Source organism: Manis javanica, chromosome 11 (assembly GCF_040802235.1).
Source record: "Manis javanica isolate MJ-LG chromosome 11, MJ_LKY, whole genome shotgun sequence".
NCBI lineage: Eukaryota > Metazoa > Chordata > Mammalia > Pholidota > Manidae > Manis > Manis javanica.
Window position 1 is genome coordinate 39,508,465 of NC_133166.1, and position 16,390 is coordinate 39,524,854.

The 16,390-nt window shown below is 44.6% G+C and overlaps 1 protein-coding gene and 1 long non-coding RNA gene across 2 annotated transcripts in view; one reads left to right on the top strand and one right to left on the bottom strand.

Moving 5' to 3' along the window:
• Positions 1-5,948, bottom strand: part of LOC118973982 (uncharacterized) — a 50,565-nt gene extending 44,617 nt beyond the window's left edge. The window contains exon 1 of the long non-coding RNA XR_005063549.2: positions 5,673-5,948. This is a non-coding gene — a long non-coding RNA (uncharacterized lncRNA). The remainder of the gene's footprint in view (positions 1-5,672) is intronic.
• The window catches only part of NAV2 (neuron navigator 2), a 703,917-nt gene that overhangs the window by 298,642 nt on the left and 388,885 nt on the right, over positions 1-16,390 (top strand). The window lies entirely within an intron of this gene.

Genomic DNA, 16,390 nt, shown 5'->3' on the forward strand with positions numbered 1-16,390 from the left:
AAATCCAAACTTGATCACTTACCAGCTATATGATTGGACAACTTAACTAACCTCTCTGTTCTTTAACTGCCTCATATACAAGAAGTTATAATGAACCCACTTTATCAGGGGCATTACAAGTGTTAAAAGAGATAACACATGTAAAGTGTTTAGAATCAGTTCTAGCACATAGTAAGTGCTTGACATACTACAATGGAAACATTAATTAATTAAAATAAAGTTCTCAGGACCCACAGAAGGACAAACTAGAACATATGTATTAGTTACCCACTGTATGAGGCCATTCTGAAGGGGACTGATGCAAAAGCCAGGGTGAAAACAAGCCTTCCCTCCCAATTTGTCTGGGAACCCTCAAAGAAGGAGCAGGTTAGCCATACCAGCTGGGTCAAGGAAAGGTTCTTGCAGGAGCTTTGAAGTTCTTCTAGTCCAAGTTCTTCATTTGTAGGATGAGGAACTGGCTCCTCTTTGGGACTCAACCAAGGTCACACAACAATTTCAAGGCTAAAGCCAAGAGAGAACTCAGATCCCATGACCTCTAGACTGTTACACAGACCAGATGTTTCTTTTTTGGGGTCTGTTCTGCCATAGCCCTCAAAGCTGCCCTACCAACCCACAGAAGCCAAGAGGCCTAAGGAATGACCTAAGTCAGGGCTTCTTAAATTTTAATGTGCAAATGAATCACCTGGAGATTTTGTTAAAAATGCAGATTCTGTTTCCAGTAGGTCTAGGGTGGGACCTGAGAATCTGCATTTCTGACGAGCTCCTAGGTGAGGATCCTACTGCTCTGGGGATCACACATAGAGTACCAAGGCTCTAAAAATTGTTCCTTTAAAAAATGATAATAGTAATGAGGCTCTAGGCCAGTGCTGTCCAAGAGAAATTATAACTGTAATTTAAAATTTTCTAGTAGCAACATTGAGAAACAGATGACATTCATTTTAATATACTTCATTTCACCCAGTATATCCAAAATATTCTCATTTCAACATAAAATTGATGTAAGAATTATTAGTGAGATACTCTGCATTCTTTATTTTCGATTAGATCTTCAAAATTCAGTGTATATTTTATATTCACTTCAGACTTGGCACATTTGAAGTATGAAGCGGCCACATGTGGCTAGTGGCTACAGGACAGTTTTATACAATCACTCAGTAGGTCCCAGCCCCACCCCCGCCTTCTGCACCAGTGAAATGTGACATCTTGAGTGTCCCTCTGGCTGTTCCACGTTGGCAGGCCCACCCGCCTGACTCTTGCACCCTTGTTACGTGTGAGGTCGTGAGGTCCACTCCAACCATAAGCCATGAGCAGCCCCGCCTCCCACCCAGTCCCTGCTGCCATGAGCACGATAGCTTCGACAGAGATGAGAGCAAAGAAGGCTAAAACCCACTTTCTCCCTTTCATTTCTGGGTGACACTGGGTATATCTGGGCCAGAAGACCTTTGTCTGTCTGTCTGGCACTGGGGTGTTGGAATATACAGTTAAATGCTTGAAAGCCTGCGCCTCTGCTCCCAATTAGAGAAGTGGGGCTGAGAATACTTTCCACACGGCTCAGACCTGCCACTGTCTGGCCTGGTGGTTTGAAGGGTTTTGTGTGAGGCCAACCATGATGACGAGAGACGCAGTCCATAAGTCCATGGCGGAGCGCCAGCTTGACATCTGTGGGCCCTCTGTGGCTTCGGGTGTGGCTCTTCTCCAGCCAAAGAGACATCAATGGGGTCATCTAGCAGCTCTGGCTGTGCTCCACAGACTCACTGCAAGAAAGCTCCACACCTGCTCAGGGCCCCACGGCGGGGCTCTCAGGTCTTTTCTGAGCCAGAAGGAAAGCTACAAGCTTCTTTCCCAATCTGTGACTTGCAGGTGACTCACCAGTCACTTCTGTTCACATGCACCCCCTGGAAACCCATGTCTGAGAAGTAGGGTCATTTGGCTCCTCAACCAAATGTTTGCTTTTGTTTGAGAAAGCTCATAGCTTGGTGCTACCTAATGCTAAACATATGAATATCTGGGAACATCTAAACACTACAGACAAAACATCCACAGAAGGATGTTCTCGTTAAGGGCATTTTCTGGTAAAGCAGAAACTATTCCTTGCTTCATGCCTTATTGTTACAAACCCTTCTAAACTTGGGTTGAATTTTTCTTGTCTGACTATAATGAGCAAAATTGAATTTTATCTAATGCTTCGGTGTCATTAGCTGCTTCCGCAGGCATTTTTGTGTATTGACCATATAGGCAATTATATTTCACTCATTCAATAAACAGATATGTATTGAGTACCTGTCATGTGCCAGGAGTTGTTCTAGGCTCTAGGGATGCATCAGAAAAAAATCCCTGCTCTTATAGAGCTTATATTCAAGTGTGGGCACATGTTTTACAGTGAGGGGAAGGACAGACATGGACAATGAACAAGCAAATAAAATAGAAATTATACTATTTTCTGGGTGAGGCATATCTGTGTGCTGGGCACACTTAATTGGCTTCAAACTGAGGTCACAGGGCAGACCATGCTCCCAGACAGTAGGCTGTCTCCCCACCCCCACCAGGACACGTTGTGCTGCCTGCCCAAGACTTGCTCTCCAAACTCAATAGCTCCCTGTTTGCCTATGGCTGGGACTTGCTGATCAAGCAAGCCATTTAGTGTCCCCCCATATTTTCAGGTTTATTTTATCTTTCACTTATCTGGAACCAGCCCATCTCTGCCTGGGCCCTTGGTTTCCTCTGTGTTTGAAGCAGTGACTGCGTGGGCCACTCACCCTCCACAGGGTTCCCTCGTGACAGGAGGCCAGGGGATGCTGTGTTTGGGGTGAGATAGCAGATGGATTGTTTGTGCCGTAAACTTTCCCCATTGTCATGAGGCTGGAGCAGTGATAGCTAGAGGAAATATAAACAACAATTTTCCATGCACTTTTTTATGTCACTGTCAGCCGGGAGTGCCACGTTGACACAAACACAGTATTCATTTGTTCAGTGTTTGAAGCTGAAATGTGCCATAAATACACCATGGCCCTTCAAAGGATTGGTTCACAACAGCCTACTTTAAGAGGCCACCAAAGTTATCTTTTCAGGAAAATATAACAGAAATATATTTACAAAACATTGCCCTGGGGGGAAGTTGAAAACATTTTTCTTGTTTATGATCAGGTCCTTTTCCATTTCACAAACATCGATTGCTCTCCCCCACCCACACCCCTGCTCTTTCTCCTGTTTAGGGTGGAGTTGAGTTCACATGGTCCTCTGGTAAAATAACAAGTGCATCTGTGCCCCGTCCCAGCCCAGTAAAATCCAAATGCCAGCAACTGGAGGTGGGGGCGGACATTGGAGGCTAGCACTACTCGAGGAAGGACAGGGAAAAATACACTGAGTCGAGAACCCACCAGGAAAGGCTGAGGTCTTTGTTAGAAAAATGTTCTCATTGTAGCTGATGGGAGAATGTTAGGAGACTGGGCCATAAAATATCCTCAGGTTGATGCCTATGAAATTACCATTTTTGAATCAAAGTAGTCATTATTAGCGATTTCATATGTTTCTATCTAAAAATAAACACCAGCTACCATTTACTAATTTCTGCCTGTGGGCCAGGCATGGAACTAAGCACTTCACATGAATCAGCGAATCATGTCATTTAGTGTTCACAGGAACCCAGTGAAGAGGTGTCTTATGTTAGGTTCCCCAGAAGTAGACACTGAGATGAGAATCTAGGATTTATTAAAGTGCTCCCAGGACAAAAGCAGGACAGCGGTGAAGCTAAGCAAGGATGTGTGGTTTCATGTAAAGTCTTAGTCTCAGCCTCACCCTGCAGGGGAGCTCTGGAGATTCAGTTATACCTCAGAGTTTGTCCCATCTCAAGACCAGAGAGCTGGGTGTTCATATAGCTGCAGTCAGCCACTGGCCATAGGCTGGTCCCAGGGAGTAAATGCTCAGATACGTGCAGCTCTCTGCATGCACATGGGAAGGGGCTCCAGTAGCCCAAACACAGGGTCATTGGAGACAAAGCTCACGGAAGCTGGGGAGGGGAGGCCCATGGAAATGCTAAGAGGGGGCCGTGGGCTTGGGCAGAGCATCTTCTGAAGCCACTGGAGGTAGGTGTTAGTTTTGTCACCATTTCACACATGAAGCAATTTAGGTTCAGAAGGGCAAAGTAACTTAGCTCTGGCCTCAAGGATGTAGGGCCAGAACTGTGTTATCCCAATTGGCCATTAAGTCATCTTCTCAACATCACTTTCAATGTCCTTGGTCACTGGGGTCAAGCTGGTGGCACCTGGCTTCTCCTTTCTTTAGAATGAGATTTTAGAACCAATTTGGCTCATGCACATAGATTGGAGGGGCCCATCCCAGTGCCCAACTGCCATAGCTTGTCTAAGTCTGTTTACCAACAAGCTGGACTCCTTATCATATTAGCTGTTTATTATACCTCTCTAGGGTGGCAGAGGGACTTTTCCTGCTGCCAGCACTGTGGGATCCACTGACATGTTCCTCTACTATCCCTGGAGCCTGGCCTCCCACTCATAGGCCCCCTGGTGCAGGCAGGTGTGACCTGCTGCTCTCCATGGCCAATGGCAAAGAGTTAGCCAACACTACCTCCTGAGAGGGCTCTTGCTTCTTGAGTCAGGAGCTCATTCCCGGCTGAACCAGACCAAGGGGCACCTTGCCACCAGAACTAGTGATAAGGGGATTCCCAGCAGCTGCTATACTCCCCCAGCCAGTACAGTCACTTGCCCTTATTTGGCAGCCAAAGGTGGCCTTCCCCAGGGAGCTGAATCAGAGCTCTTTGACCCAGGACATGCCACAGTGGGAAGGATACAGATTCTGGAGGCTTGGATCAGAGTTCACAACCCAGCTCAGCCACTTAACCACTAACTTCTTCATATCTCGATTCTGCTATCTATAAACAGGAAACAATATTCTACCTTGCCAAGATTAAATGAGATGTTCTCTGTAAGTGTCTAGCGCAGAGTAAGCCTTTGAGAAATGTTTGGTCAGTCCCAGCCTTTTTCTCAAGGCTTTGCTGGCACTGCTTCCTGTCACATTAGCTGTCTTAACTTTGGGTCACTGCATGCATTTGATTACAGCCTAGCTGCTCCAGTCTTGATTGGGTGCAGGGTGCAAGCTAGAGAGATGTGTCCTTTATTGTCATGTGTTTTGAAAGGTTTTGTCCTTTTGGGTTACTGTTCTGTCAAAGACCACTGGATGGCCTGCATTTTTTTTTAAATCAATCTTGACTAATGCAGATCTAACACCTGGCTCTCTGCATTGAATTCCATTATACTCCATATGCTAATAGCACCTCACATGAGGCTGTCTCAGAAAGCAGACCACAAAAGAAAAAGCAAAATGCCATATACAACTGAGATGCTGGGACATGCCCCCCTCCAACCTTATCCCCCATACATAGAAATGCTGTCCTAGTTTTCACAGCCTAATTGAACATCAGTCACATAAAAAAAAAAAAAGAACCTGGCTTGCCACCCACACCCACTGTGCTAAGAATAACTTCTGTCCCAGCAGAGCTGGTCAGAACCACTTCCCAGTATTTCCATCTGGAATTAGGTGTGAGGATTCAGAAAGTGTGTTTGTCCATTATGAGTCTAAAGCTGGCATGGGCCTGGAAACCTGGAAGTCTGACAAAAAAATACAAGAAATGTAGAGTAAGCATCCAAACACTGACTTACCCAAAAATCTGTCTCGTGTTGAAAGTCTCGTTCCCTTTGGCGTGTTTGCTCAGACAGGGCCCCTTTCAGCTCAGCATCCCACAGCAGAGTCCTCACCCAGGATCTGCTTGATGAGCAGGATCACAGTTTCCGGTTTCAGGCTTTAGGGAAAGGATTGTTTACCCTTTGATTTTCCAGATAAATAGAATAGAATTCCTTCAATATCTGGAATTTCCAGAAGATCAACTTTGTGCCAGGCACAGTGCTACCTAAGCACCTCAGCCTTGAAATACACACAGGGTGCCTTCTCCACCCACTCATTTGGAGATGACAGTCTAATACCAGATATTCCCAAACCCCGGATGCACTGTGGAATCATCTGAGAGCTTTTCAAAAGCACTCTTTACATTTATTTTCTTCTTTAATCCTCACAGCAATCCTAAAATTAAAAAAGTAAAAAATAGAGACTACTGTTGTGTTCATTTTGAAGATGAATAAACTGAGGCACAAGTTGGTTGGGTCCCTTGCCCAAGGTTCTGCAGCATTACAGGTGATCTAAACTGTCCCACCTCTTCTTGTATTGAAGCATGACAGGTGGTGGTGTATCTAGAAATGGCTGGAGCATGTGGCAAAGAAAAACTAGGGAGAGGAAGCAGGAGAAGGGCAGGGCAGGAAGAGCCTGGGGGAGACTAGACTGGAAGATGGACTTGATATTGGAATATTGGAATAGTACCAAACACCTGTATCAACCAGAGTAAGAAGGCATTCCTAGGGAGTGCGGGACACATTTCTGCACAGCAAAAAAGTCAGTCAGTGTCTTTGGGTGAGAGCGCTGAGGTACAGGCGCTCTGTGATGGTAATTGGTTCTGACAAGAGCTCCGTGCTGAGCAGGGAGGAATGTGAGAAGGGCCGCCTTCTCCTTTTCCCCACTGAGCTCTTGCTTTGCCACGTTATCAGGACCTCTGGGGTCAGCCCTGGAGTAGCTGGTTCTGTGCCTTCCTTCCCTGGAAGCTGCATCACCTGTCATGTCTGTGTCCACTCTGCTCACAAGCCCACCAGAAGCTGCCAGTGCCATGGCCCAGGGCTGGCCCATCACAGAGCAGAGGAATGAGCACAGATGGAGCAGTTATGGGGAGCTGGAAAGCCACCACCCTGCCCATCTCTAAGCCAGGAGAGAGGCTATTCCATCTGAAGCAGTAGGCAGTAACAGTTACACACATAAGCCTGCGTTCAAACACCAGCTCCACCACTTACTATGTGATGTGGGGCAAGTCTTTTGACCTCTGTGAAGATCAGTTTTCTGATCTATAAAATGCGATGACAGTCCTACCTTGCAGGGTTGTTTTAATAATTGGAGATATTATTCATAAAGCACCTAGTAAATGTGTCTAAGGCCCTCAATAAATGGCAGCTATTATTATGCCTGGTTAATGCCATTGCCATATCTGAAGACCGTGTAGGTCCAGAGAGCCCAGGTTGAGAGCCACTGGACCAACCCCCTCTTTTACAGCTTAGAAAACTGAGGCCTGAAAGGGATCAGTGGCTTTCCCAAGGTCACCTGGAATTTAAACAGTAGAACCAGCAGCAAGAGGTACCTGTGAGAAGCCTCACTAAGCAGGCTGAGAAGTTCAACTCCAGCTTGGCCACAAACACTCATGGCCTTTGCTCTGATTTCCTCCCTCCATCGTGGCACAGATATAACCTTTCTGGGGCGGTTGTGCAGATGTATAAGCTGTCATTCCAAAGTGCTGAAAAGTACTCCACAGGTGCCAAATCATGACTCTTCATGGATTTCAACACCTCAGTTGGTATATGCCTTTCTGCTAGATGCAAGTTGCATGAGGACAGTGCATGCATGTGTGAGAGTGTGTGTGTGTGTGTGTGTGTGTGTGTGTGTGTGTGTGTGTGTGTGGTTGTGTGTGTAGGGAATAAGGAAACAGAGGAGGAAGGAGAAGAACACATAGAAAATTCCAGCTTTTCCAGATACTATTTCCATACCTGAACTCCAGTGCACTCTGGCTTAGCCCACCACCCTGAGACACAGACAGAAGTGCTGTCTTCCTGCCCAGGCCCTCAGCATCCTACTTTCAGCCACCTGCTGGAGGAAGGTGTGAGCAAGGGCAGCTGGCCTAGAACGCCAACTCTGTGTCCCATGGCAAATCAGGGCCACACTGCTGATGGGCAATGATTTGCATAACCTTCAGCAAACAGGAAGCAGAATTAGGAACTAAGTCCATGGTTGCTGATATCAAATAGAGTATCTTGGAAAACCATGAATCTGAAAGCAGACAATCCAGGATTTGAATCCTAGTTCTACTGCTCGCTGGCTATATGACCTTGGGAAAATTATACTTTACCTTCTGTACCTCAGTTTCTTCATTGTAAAGGGGAGAAAATGTTCCAGGCATTATTGGAGACATTAAATGAGATGAAAACTCTGGCACATAACTGTTTTGTTCCTACCCCAAACCCTGCCACCATCCCAGTGGCCCTCTGCACCTGTATTACCATGGTGCCTGGGCCATGATGCATTGATTTTGATTGTGGATTTCAAAGAATCAGAAAGATACCAGGATGAAGAGGTAGTTGCTGAAAGTGAAGTATCCTAAGAGAAGGCATCTCCCTTGGAGATGATGGCCTCAGGCACCTCGGGCATTTGGGACAAAAGCAGCCAGTGGTGGTGGTGGTGAGGAGATACCTGCCTTTAACACTCCATGCAGAAAAATGTTGCAGCACTCCGAACAGATTTGTTAGAGAAATAGACATGCTTAAAGCCTGATGGTGCACCTCTCTTATTACCAAGTTTGGTAGGAGCCCATGTGAAGAGTGGGCAGATGTGGGCTCAGGCTGCAGAGAGAGGGTCTGACCCCTTGTGCCTTTCTCAGTCTGCTGAAATGCAAGGACATTTCTGTCACCCTCTCTGTAGCCTCTTTGCCTTGCGTGGCTCTTCTGGATGCCACAGTCCTGGGGGTTCAGATCCCTCCCCTAGACCCTGGATGCTGCCTGTGAGCCCCCTCACAGAGGTAGGGTCTCCATTGGGCTTATAGCCTCAGGTTTTGGGCTTTCACTCAATGTCTTAGCAATGGAAATTCACACACTTAAGGCATACCCACACAAGGGGTCATGTGGTGACTGGGACAGGTGGGAAAGGAATTGTGGCTTAAACACTCACTGTGTGCCAGGAAAAATGATAATCATAATGGTGGTAGCAGTGACCATGAATCAATCACTGATTTAGTGCTTCACACATATTAACTCATTTAATCTCTCCATCAACCTTATAAGAGAAGTACTGTTATAAACCCCATTTTACAGATGATAAGCCTAAGGCAAAGAGAGAACAAGGAATTTGTCTCTAGTCACATTGCTTGTAACTGGCAGAGCTCAGGCCATGCAGTCAAACTCATGCATACTCCAAAGTCACCCTCCTTTTAGCCACTATACCCTACTTTACTGCTGCTCATTTCTTCTTTCCCCAAAGTCCCAGGAGGTATGTATTAGTAATGACAGGTGAAGAAATGAGGTTCAGAGAGGTTATGTGACTAGACCAAGATCACACAGCCAGTTAAATGCCTATGCACATCTATGGGACTCTTTCCACTTACAAAGGAGCTTCCAGAGGAGAAATCTTGACATTGTCTTTTATCACATTGGTATGAAGGAGAGAATGTGGCAGGGTGTGCAGGGGAGAACCCAACTCCTTGCTCATTGCCCAGCCTCCACCCCAAGCACACTGGCAGGCAGGCATGAAAGCCCCCTTCTTGCCTGGTTGCCCTCTTTTCCTTTCAGACCTCATCCAACGTCATCCCACACATAAAATCTCCAGACACACTTGGCTGCCTTGGCAGTCTACAGGGGCCTAGGTTCTTCATCTGCTAACATAGCACGTGTCTCGGTTAGTAATTACACAATCACTGATGTGATTGTGTAATTATTGTCAATTTCCCTGACTATATTGCAAGCTCCATGAGAAAAAAACCCTAGTTCTTACTAACATTATAGTACGAGTACTTAGCATGTTGTCTGGCATTTAGTGGACTAAAATATTGTTTAAATGAATGAATGAGTATAGCACCAACCAGGTTCCAGACTCACACCAGGCCCTCTGCCTCTATTATCTCAAATCCTCACAACCACCCTGTGAAATAGTTATCATCACATAAGCTCATTTCACTGATGAACAAACTGAGAGGGTCAAAGAAGGGAAGTCACCTTTGCTCGGTCAATTGGAGGTGAGGCAGATTCACAGCCAGGTCTGCATGACTCCAGTCCCAGTGCATTCTCTCCTTCACTCCGCTCTGTCCAAGGAACCTGGAAACAAGCCCTGGGAAGAAGTTCTGTCAAAGGTCGTCTTCTGGGAAAAACAGAGGAAGATGGTACTGTGGAGACCAGACAGGATTGAAAGTCAATAGTAAATTATCAAAGGCAAGAAGAGAGCTAAAATGGTTGTAGGAGGGGATTCTAGAAACCTGTCTTTGATAACTCAGCAGGAAGTCAACTTTGCAGGCCAGATGCCATTGGAGACTTGCTTCTCCATCTCCAAACTCAACCCTCCGTGGTCCGCTCCTTGGGAAGGATAAAATCCTAAAAGCAAAGGATTGCGAATGGGAGTTCCTTCAACATTCCAAAGTTCAAAAAGATGGTCTTTGTGGAAACAATGATGCCAGAATGATGATGCTTAAAAGTCTTAGGTGCAGCCTGAGGGAGATGAACTTCGTGAGATTCATATTTGATGCAGATCCAGACTGCCTTGAGGAGAAAATTCTGATAAATTTGTCAGTGAATGTCTAAAAATCTTACACAATGTGGAGCTTCAAAAAAGTGGCCAGGCAATTAAAAAAAAAAGATTTAATGGTGTCATGTAAAACAATATCTAAGCCAAAAAAATAAAAGAAAATCCCTGTATATTTTGTTCTTTTCCACCCGTGGAGCTCTGAGGTTTTATTTGTCTTGGGTTTCGAAAGGGAGCGGAAATCAACACAGCTGTTTATGTTTAGTGGCTTTGAATGATCTCTGGGCACAAAAGATCCTCATGGGTGTCTGCTTTGTTGACGGCTTTTAGACCAGCTTTAAGCTCAGCTAAGGGGTAGTGTGAACTAGGATTCCCCTTTCCTATGTGCCCAGCAGAGTTCATTTCAGGCATACTGGGGCCCGCCTTCTTCTCCGTCTTCTCTCTTACAGAATGAAGATGGTCTTCAGGCCCTCATCAGTGGTTATATAGACAGCTTAAGTAGATCAGTGAGAAAAAATTGATTTCCCAGTCCCTTTGCTCAGGGGTGGTCTTGGCACTTCTCTAGAGAATGAATTTGTTGCGAGCTGCTTCCCTGAAAGGAAGAGAAAATAGGCAGGGTCTCTGGAGTAACAGGTCCTGGTTGTCTCAGGAGGATGCTGCTTGCCAGTGACTTTTGTTGTATAGAGAGATAACCTCCTTTTAACTAAAACAGGATTTTAGTGTTTGATAGCTCCAAAGTGTGTGTTTGTGTCTTTTGGGAGAGGGGCTCGTGTCTCCTTCCTGGAAAGGTGGAGGGCAGAGATGGAGAGTAACTAAGTGAACTTCCCTATCACCAATGTTTGGCACAGGGCTTGGTTCATTACAGGGCTTAATAAGTCTTCCCTGAATAAATAAAGGGTTAAAACAGGTAAACATATTAATTTGAAAAATACAGAAAACCTCATGGAAAAGTAAGTTGAAATCACCCACAATTCCAACCCTTTAAAACAATGATAATAAAAGAAGAAGAAATTACCAGACCCAGTCCCACAAAGGGCCTCTTGGGAATAACTGTTGTTGACAGTTTGATGTGATTCCTTTCTTCCTTCTCCTTATAAACATTTTTATTTCTATATAAGCAGATTCTAATAGTAGCCAAACATACATACAAATAAGATAAATGCCCCCCTAAAAATATTTTTTAAGAGAAAAAAATCACAAAATGCACCCCAAGGCCCTAAATGATTCCTCTTTTAAGTCATCCACTGTTGAGATTTTTCACCCCAGCACACCCATTTACAAGCACAGACTTCCAAGAGTTCACTCTGCTCCTCTGAGCACCCTGACTCCTGGGCACCACCCACCTCTCCCACAGGTCAGACATTGGCCAGGCAGTCCTCTCCTCACCTCTCCCAGTGAACACTCACTAGAGCCTGTGCCTGGTGCAGAGTCAGAGGGCAAGTCAGAAGCCTCCCAGGATGGTAGCAGTAACTGAAAGAGGACATTCAGTGGGGGATGCTGTGAAGAGCCTTGTCGCTCAGTGCCCTGAGGCCCACACCCAGCACTGATCAGCTGCTGGAGGCTATCCACAGCGCTGACTGGGAGGCAGCGTTTGGGCAATGGCCCGACTGTGTTTGGGCTGCAGGAACAGCTAGGCTGGCTGAGTGTCTCTCTCAAAAAGGAAATCTTGCTCAGAAAGTAATAGAAGGCCTGAGTTCCTCCAGTTGGCTGTCGTTGATTAAAATTGTCCAGGTTATTGCCTCAGTAATCCCTTAAGCTAACGTGTTGAAGAAGAGAGCAAGCCCTTCGTAGCGTTCCTTAAAGCAGTGCTTTTCCATTTGCCTGCACCCCAAGAGCTTAGCCAGCAGGCACATACCGGGCCCCATTCCCAGAGAGTCTGATTTCATTGGTCCAGGGTGGGGCCTGGGCAGCCTTGGTTATTAATTCCCCAGGTGACTTTAACAGACAGCCAAGACTGCAAAGCATAGAGTGAGGACCAGCTGATTCAGAGGCACCAAGTGCTTGTTTAGAGTGCAGACTCATGGATTCAAAATACTAGGTTTGGAGAGCGGGAGGGAGCTTAAAGACCTGTCCTTTACCAAGAGCCCTGTGATTCTTAGGCTTCTTGTTTAAGGGCCCATAGTGAAGTCATCTTTGCCTCCCAGAGGACCCCAGCAGGAGCCGGGTCAGGGCCTGAGCATGCAAATAAGGCTCCCCAAACTCGCCTGGCACTCGGGCCTGGCTTTGCTATTAAGACCACCATCATTCACAACCTAGGTGCTTACCAAACCTTTCTGCCTGTTCCCTCAACAGTAAAATGGAGCAATTGTGCCACTATACAGGAGTGCCCTGGGGATTCACTGCAGTGGTGTTAGCATTTCTATTGTTATTGTTATGATGGATGTTTCTTTGATGTGTACTGTCCGGTGTTCAGAGTCCAGGCTCTGGAGTGCAAGTGCCTGGGTTCAAATCCAATTTTTCAACTTAATTGCCTTGTGGGGTCTTAGGTAAGGTACTGAACCCTCTCTAGGCTTCAGTTTTCTCTTCTCTATAATGAAAATGACAACGATGACCCACCTCAGGGGACTGCTGTTAATTAGAGGTAAGATATGTGAAATGCTTACAGTTTTCCCTGGCACATAGTAAGGACCACTTCATAAACTACAGTTCTTAGCAGCAGCAGCATTATTACTGGGTCACCTCTGGTCATCTGCTCTAATGTGTGGGAAGAAGAATGGATAATACAAAACAAGGAGTATAATTTTTAAGAAGATCAGTTTGAAACTCAACTAACTAGACCTCTCAATTGTTGAATTTTTTTTCTTCATCTGTAATGGCGAAAAGTGCGTAGGCAATTGAAAATAAGAAGCAAACACAAAAGCTTGCAAGTAGGATCCAGCTGGAATCTGGACATATTTGGCTCAGTCTCCTTTGCCTTTGCTTCCTGCAGGTAGAGTCCTGGACGGTGCTCCCTCCAAAATACAGTAATCTTCACAAAGCCATGAGTACTGACTTGGCTATAGCCAATGGCATAGACTGGAGAGTCCAGATATTTTATTTTCTTCTCCTACTTCACCTCTTTGCCCACATCTACAATTTGATATTCATCTTTTATTTACATCTTCCCTGGTACCACCTCTTAGTCAGGAGACACTCCTATTTCAATTTTCTTGGCGATCCTATTGCACATCAAAGGGGAATTCCCTCCCTAGGGTTCCCCAAATCATTGAGTGAGGGGTAGGGGAAAAAAGAAGGGGGCAGGGAGGCAGTTTTCACTCTCCTGGCCATCCCTGACTCTGAATTTCTGCTCCTACTCAAGTCAGGATCTCAATCATTTCTTCTTGTCTCCCTTCTTCTTCAGAAAGAACCCAGATTCTAAGTCAGCTCTTTTTAAAAATAATTCTCCCACATCAAAAGAAAAATCTAGGCATTCAAGCATTTGGTAGCTCAGCAGGTTTTATTGCTATTTTGGAGCAAAGAAAGGGTTTTCCTATGCCACTTTGCTCTGCTTCTTCCAGCCCCCTGAGGGGGTCTCTTCACTGTGCTCTGGCTATGCCATTTTGGGGGGCTCTTCACACTAAACCTCTCCAGGAAAACTGACTTTTTCTCACTTATTATAGACAATGATATAGCTTGACCCCTGGGCTCTGGGCTGACCTTGAGCTATCCAAATACTTACTAATGTTATCTCTGAGACCATATACTCAGAGGCTCTTTCTAGACTAGCCCCAAACTGGCCAGAATATGAAAGGAAGTGATATGCAGTTTATGTTCCCACTGGTGCGATTTATTTATGCAACCTTCCCCCAACTACAGAAGGCAAAAGTAGTCACAGCCTAAGTTTTAAATAGGAATGTTTTCCCTCTTATATCCCTCTTATTATACTTATTCTTATTAATAGTCATTATTTTATTGAATATGGATTTTCCTCAAATCTTTGTGGAATGAGGCAAGATGCAAACAAAGGAGTATTTCCTAGACTTAAGTTACAAAGATAGGAGAGTGGACACATATCTCTTAGAATTTAACACTAAGGGTGGAGAAAGGAGATTTTTCTCCATTACTCTTTTGTTTTTTGTTGGTTAGAAAGTTTAATTAATCAAAATGGCTGCTAACTGCATGGATAGTTGATTCTCCTATGTGCCTCATTGATCACAGTATATTTTGCCCTGCAAGAGTACTAGTTTTACTATTTATCATTCATCTCCCCATTTACTTCCCTTACTAGACTGTGAGTTCTCTCAGCTTTTTGGTGTTGAAACAGGTGATCCTCAAGCTGGGAAACAGCAGATGAACCTGGAGAGCAGGGAACAAGAATTTATCCTGATTTGCTCTCTATCATAATGCCCAAAGCCTGGCAAATAGATGGCTCTCAACAATTTATTCATTGAATTAATGATTGATCCACTCAATATCTGATTAATCAACAGTTTGCTATGGTTTGATATTTAATAAGGGCCATTGCCTCAAATGCCTATACACACACACATACTCCTTTACACTTCAGCATCTGCAGGTGGGAGAACCCCCAATCTCCCAGAGATTACCATTGCACATATTGATCTGCACAGAGTCATCTGGAAAAGGGTAGATTAGACGGCAGTGGGCAGCAGGGTGAGCAGACTTTCTAAAGAGCTTTCCTAAAGTTCTTACCCCTGCCTCTGTACAGTCTGAGATGCGTGGGCCCTCAATTCAGCCACTACCAAAATATGGTCATTTGTGACATTTCTGAAATATGTGCCATAAATTGCCAACCCCTGTTGTAGAAAATTTAAGAGAAGCTTATTTAGAAAATAAGCTAGTGTGATTCTATTTTTTTTTTACTTCCAAATAAACTCATGAATGTTTTGCTTTTTATTTTATTCCAGAGACTTGCAACATACCCCTTTATCATTTCTAGCCAGGGTTTCCAAGAAGCCACTGACTTTTTCCCCAGATCCCTGCATTTTTTATGGTAGGCTGGGGTTTAGATGCTTCAGCTCTTCACAGGCCCGTCTTCTTGGGAGGTCAGGCACAGCCAGGGGGCTTTAACTCAGATGAAGGATGGGTTGATGGGGCTGGTCACTTGCAGGTCAGCTCTGAAGCCCAATTCACACTCAACTAATCAACAGTGGCTGCTGTTGAGGATCAGAAAGCAGTGCAGCTGCCTTATCCTGATCTGAGGATGACTCTTACAACCAGGGAACTCTGAACTCTGAGGATGATTCAGTTGTCCTGAGAGCTTTGGGAATAAGTTTCAAACTGGCCCATTACTGATTTGTGGGTGATTTAGAAAGTTCAGTATCAGACAGGAGAAAGAGAGAAGGGTCATTGAATTTGGGATTTTAAATGGTGGACTGACCATAGTGCATATGATAAAAATAATAATAATATTTTAAAAGCCTGGATACTGTGCTCTTTCCAAAGCAGTTTGCTATTCTCTGAACCAGGGGCTTCTTTGGCTACCAATGCTTGCCTAACATCTTTATTTAACACAACTTCTCTCATGTTAACATAGCTTCCATATGGAAGGAATAACTTCATAGGACATTTTTATAATTTGAGATTACCTTATTTAAGGAGGAATCTCACAATTATCTCTTTCGTCCCAGACAAAAAAATAGCTCCCCTCCCCTCCCTTGTTTGGTTATGATGATACATTATTTCGCTCTAAATAAGGAAAATGTAGTTTTATAGGAAAGATATAAAGGGACATGAAGAATGTTCCAGGAAAGAGCAAATAAAATTATTAAAGGGATGCCATTTTGAAATAGACTTAAAGACTCACTTGTCTTCCATCATGAAAGATGAGAAATTATCAGGTACTAGTTAGATAAATCACACAGGGTTAAGGTGAGTGCTCATACGTTTACCAAATCCTAGGGTGTTAGGAATAGGTACTTTTAATATACAACAATAAAAAAAGATGCACTGTTTTTCATATCAGTACATATTTGAGGGCCTTAAAACCCAAAAAAAAATGACCTTGGCAGCCAATTTAAACAAGAGATCAAAGATGGCAAATACATAGCATGAATGTCACTATTTT